Below are 5,400 nucleotides of genomic sequence, written 5' to 3' on the forward strand. Positions count from 1 at the left end.
GATTGTAAAGCATGTTTTAGAAGTTAATCTACGTTTGGAGTTTATTAGTAGCTCTGCAATGTTTGTGTAATTGAATTAAGTCCCGTTAGTGACACCGCCCGTTCCGGACCACGGGGACGGGGGATGTTACACCAGGATCATCAAAATAGATTTCAATCAGCCAATATACAAGCTAATTTATATATATTTAAATTAGAAGAGAAGTTTTAAAGCAACTCTTGAAATAAAATAATCTCTAAAATCTATTTTTTTTATAGTAGCATTGAAGATACTCTTAGAGATAAAAAAAATTGAAAAATTAAGCATCTAATTTCTGAAAAAAACATGAAGGGCCAGAAATGTAGATTGCATACATGTATGCCTCTCCCGCCTTATCTACTTCTTCAAAGCCATTCCTGATCACTACTTTTTGCATCCAATACAACCTCATAAAGGCTCCAACATCAGAATCTGGATCGATTACGAATCAGCTTTGCCTCTCCCTCACTCTCGTAAGAAATCGCTATTCATTGAAGATATTCAATTTTTTCATATTCATTGCATGCAATGTGGTTTATCCCCATCGATTTCTACTCTATGATTTCTGTTATGACAAATTTCTGATTTTTACCCATTTTCCCTATCTGATCTAATGTTGAAGTCGAAATTGAATCTATAATCATTGTTGTCCAAACTCTTTCTCCAGTTTATGCAGTCTCTAAAACACCATCCGCTTATTTTGGGAGTGTTTTGGCATTTCAGTAGGACCAGATTTTATGCATCTGTTCTCATACTTGGTGCTGGTAAATCACATTCTTTTTTATGGCATTCATGTGGACAAGATTGGGATATATATATATATATATATATATTATGCTAGAAGTTAATTAGAAGGATTGGTTTTGTATTCTTGGCCAGTTCTTTAACACCATAATGCATGATATATATATATATATATATATATATATATATATATATAATGCTAAATTTAGTTTTGCTCCAAATTCTTATCCTCAATGTCACCGAGTTCTTTCATGTTATTTTTATTTAGAAGAATTATGAGGAAGAACAAGTCAAAAGAGAGGATTCCACAAAGGAACAACCAAGCCAAATGCAGATTTAGAAATTTGAAGGCATAACTGGAAAACGCATGAGAGAAATGAAAAGAATTCAACTTACACCTGAATTAAGGGTACTGGTATATATTTCTACTTTTGCTTCTTATCCTCACATGCAGCTCAGATGAAAGAACTGAAATCCAGTGACACAGGAGACCGTCGCCGGCCTGGTCGCACGTCACCCTAGGGTCACAAAAGTTCGTCGTTCAACGACGGGTGAGGATGGAGTGTGCCTCTCTCTCTCTCTCTCTATATATATATATATATATATATAATACATACACACACATATATGTATATATATATATATATATACGACACTCCATCTTGATACAAACGCCACACACCAACTAACATGCGAATGCGAATCCTCCCAAAATGGTAGACAACCCAATTTTGTATTCATTAAAACGAAAACTGAATGCCTATACGCACTTGTTTTGTATATGGACTCATGAAGATCTTACCTTGCTTTCCTATTTGTGCAAATCATCCCCAAACTTTGGATGTTTTTGGATCTGCATACACTCTAAATGCAACCCAAACACAGATGCAGGTATGCTATTTTATTAGTCATCAATATTGAAATACAATATCTAAGTTTCAAACCACTTTTCCAACAACTTATTCTACAACCTTAACATTACATTTCCTCACATAAATTACAAAAATACATGACGCACAAATATTACAGACCATAGTCGCAACGTACTATACGACTTCTTCATTAGGACGAGTATCATCCATTAGCAATTGAGATCTCAAGATTAATGCCACGAACTTATCAATCACGTACCTTATAGCAACAACAAGTTTTTGATAAGACCAGGTGAACATAAATTGTAGTACATTACGACCTCCAATAATGGTGTATATGACGGTAAAACGTAGCAAAGTGAACCATTCTGGCATTAGCATTGAGAATGATAAACAGGGAAGCAGGATTCCAGTAAATATAAGGATGGCGTAAACCAAGATGGCTTTCCAATCATTGTGCTGCTTATTACCGGGTGAAAGGAACACTAGCCATAATGTTGCTGCAACAACATTCGTGAATAACGATGCCAACAGGGGCGGAACACAACCGTTGTAGTCCGGGGGGCCGAAATATAAGAGCATCTTCAATAGATTTTTCAAAATTGAGAAAATGGAGATTTTAGGCATATTTTTGCTACAACAGACTCTCCAAAATTCTCCAAAACGGAGAAAACATAAGAGAGTGTAAACAAAAATTGATTACAATGAGAGAAAACATATAATTTTTTGTCTTTATTTGATCCYAAGAATGGATTGGATCGAAACGACTTTCCTGCCAATGGGAGATTGGCTGGGGCGGGGAGCTCGAGTATGGTTTTAATAGAGTTTTAATCATCCATTTTGGAAATTTTTTGAAGAATATGTTGAAGATGCTATATTATTGTAAAAWTTTGTAAATCTAAATGATTTATTTTTAGACTATTAAATTTTAGAAAAAGATTGATTAATGTAATATTAAAACTCGAAACATTCAAAGTATTAAGAGAAAAATAGTAAATACCAATTTAAACATTATTTACATATAATTAATATATTATATTATTTACTCTAAAAACTTAAATATTCAAAGTATTAACCGAGAAATAGTAATACCGGTGTAATTTACTTTAAAAACTTATATTTACATATAATTAATATATTRTATAAAAACTAATATATATAATTAAATATTAATAATTTATATATTATATAAAGTTCAAAAAAATTGATTGGGATGGGATTTGAAACAGCAACCTCAASTATGAAGGTTGAGCAACATTGCCAACTAAGCTACTTAATATATATGTTTTTAATACCTTAGTTATAGTATTTATGTATAAAAACGGGGGGGCCATGGCCCCCAAAGGCCCCTATAGGGATCCGCCCCTGGATGCCAAGCAAATTACCATGCGTCTTTTGTTTTCTGGGGTACCATCGATCATTTGAGAAACTATTTGCAACAATATTCCGTTAACCGCTAAATAAATAGCATATAGGGATATCCACATCAACCTAAAACAACCATTATTAATCAAGTTTATATCAATAAAAAACAATGACATAATTAAAGATTATAAATGCAATTGTGACTGTTAACCCATCCATGCATGCATTTTATCCAAAAATGGATGGATATGCATTGATCAAACTATTAAGATGTTTAGATTGGTGTACTTAAAAAACACATAGCTAGTATTAGTTATTTAGTTACATAATCATATTTAACATACACAAAGTAAAGTACCTTAACATGTTAGTCAACCAGCCAATTCCATGGGTTTTCATTCTAAGTTATGATTATTATTGAATAGAACCATGCTCCGGTGACACCTCCGATACCATATCCACCACCAAACTAGTCACCTTTTCTGGCAAGCCATATCGGCGGAAAACACGTCGGAAAATGAGGTGCCGGGTAGTGATAGAAGCATGTATAGTTGTTGGTCGGCGTGTTAGTTAGAAGTATATGATAGACGGCCTATCAGAACTGTGTAGTGGCCATGGAATTATCAGCGAGCATTAACTTCATGATTTCTTTTCACATATACATACATATGCAGTTCATGAGGGAGGAAGAAAGCTAAGCTAAGCTAAGTGTGTGTGTGTGTATTAATTACGAAGAAGAAGATGGTAACCTCTGATCTACTTACTGGGTTTTAATCCGAACCCATTTCAAGATACACCATTTCATTTTACCAACTCTACTCCAGCCATTTCCATGGGTTTTCATTCTAATTAAGCTATGATTATTATTGAATAGAGCCATGCTCCGGTGACACCTCGGATCACTACCAAACTAGTCACCTTTTCCGGCGGCCATATTCACCGGAACCTCTGATCAACTTACTGGGTTTTAATCCGAACCCATTTCAAGATACACCATTTCAAAACACGTCGGAAAATGAGGCGCCGGGTAGTGATAGAAGCATGTATAGTTGTTGGTCGACATATACATACATCTATATGCAGTTCATGAGGGAGGAAGAAAGCTAAGCTAAGAGTGTGTGTGTGTGTGCGTGTGTGTTAATTACGAGGAAGAAGAAGACGGTAACCTCTGATCCATGACGTTAGAATTAGGATCCATGCCAATTCTTCTGAGCTTCCTGCAATGGTGCTTTTTTCCTTTAACTTCGAAATGGGTTAGATAACTGCAATTCTGCTAACCCTTTTGTTTCTAAAAGTGTTAGACAGATGGTGGTGAAATTAGAGTTGTGGTTGGGTCGGACTGACTTTCGAGTTCTGCAGATGTGCGTATCTTGACCCTTACAGGATTAACAAAATAATAAATTAAAAAGTAAGAAATAAAAATACAATTAAATATATGGTTTTGATAGATAATGGGACTTTGTTCCAACTTTTCTTGTAACTTTTAATTTTTAGAGGAATCCTTCATAGTGGTTGTGAATGATTGATTTTTTCAATATTGAAAAAGCCAGAAGTAAAAATCGGATAAAAACTTTTGTTCCGTAAATATCGGATAAAAACTTTTAATTTTTTCAATCTTGTAATAGAAACTTAACTTATTGTTAGTTATTAGACGAGCTCCTTTACTTCGAAATTTAGACAAAAATGGAATTGTAATGCTGGGATCTTATATATATAAAATAGATGATCATGAAAAATACCACCATATTATTTTATCGATGTAACATATATATATCTTGAAACTATAATAATAACAGAGCTCAAAAAACATACTTTCAAATAATACGTTTAGGAGTTTGTTCCGTTACTTTTTTCTTCAAAAAGAGAGATTTGAACACTTGTGCATTTATGTCACATGTATCTAAACCCAGGGACCAAAGAAAGCAAACTGCAAACCACAAGGTCAACCATGTAATTAATGAAATGTAGTCCACCATTTTTTGTTAAAAATATAGTAAACATACGGTTAACAATTTTTTAAAATATTATATCAATTTAATTGTTATAACTTATTTATAATTATTTGATAATTCAATTTAATGATGTCTCATAATATTTTAAGTTTTAAAATATGTTTTTTTTACATAACGAACAAATTTTTATATATAATCATCTCATATTTTAAAAAATTGCTTCAGCTAAAGCCATTATCTAGCCTTCAAAATATGAATCACAATTAATTTGACCGTAAATTATGCTTTTGGTCTCTGTAGTTTATTTAATGATCGATTTGTCCCTTCTAACATTTATTAACATTGATTTGTTAACTTAAACGTCATTAAGTGTTATGAAATTAAAAGTTAAGGATTATCAATACAAATAGTTCATTTTAAGGACTACTTGGCAGTTGGCAATGGGCACG

General features: G+C 33.1%; 1 long non-coding RNA gene across 1 annotated transcript; it reads left to right on the top strand.

Annotated features, from left to right (window-relative positions):
- Positions 1 to 419: 419 nt before the first annotated feature.
- LOC112504855 lies at positions 420 to 1,318 on the top strand. Its single transcript, XR_003068284.1, has 3 exons — positions 420 to 491; positions 686 to 782; positions 1,031 to 1,318. It is a non-coding gene; the product is annotated as an uncharacterized LOC112504855 (long non-coding RNA).
- Positions 1,319 to 5,400: the final 4,082 nt, after the last annotated feature.

Source organism: Cynara cardunculus, unplaced genomic scaffold (genome assembly GCF_001531365.2).
Source record: "Cynara cardunculus var. scolymus isolate 2C unplaced genomic scaffold, CcrdV1 Un_Scaffold_7131, whole genome shotgun sequence".
Classification (NCBI taxonomy): domain Eukaryota; kingdom Viridiplantae; phylum Streptophyta; class Magnoliopsida; order Asterales; family Asteraceae; genus Cynara; species Cynara cardunculus.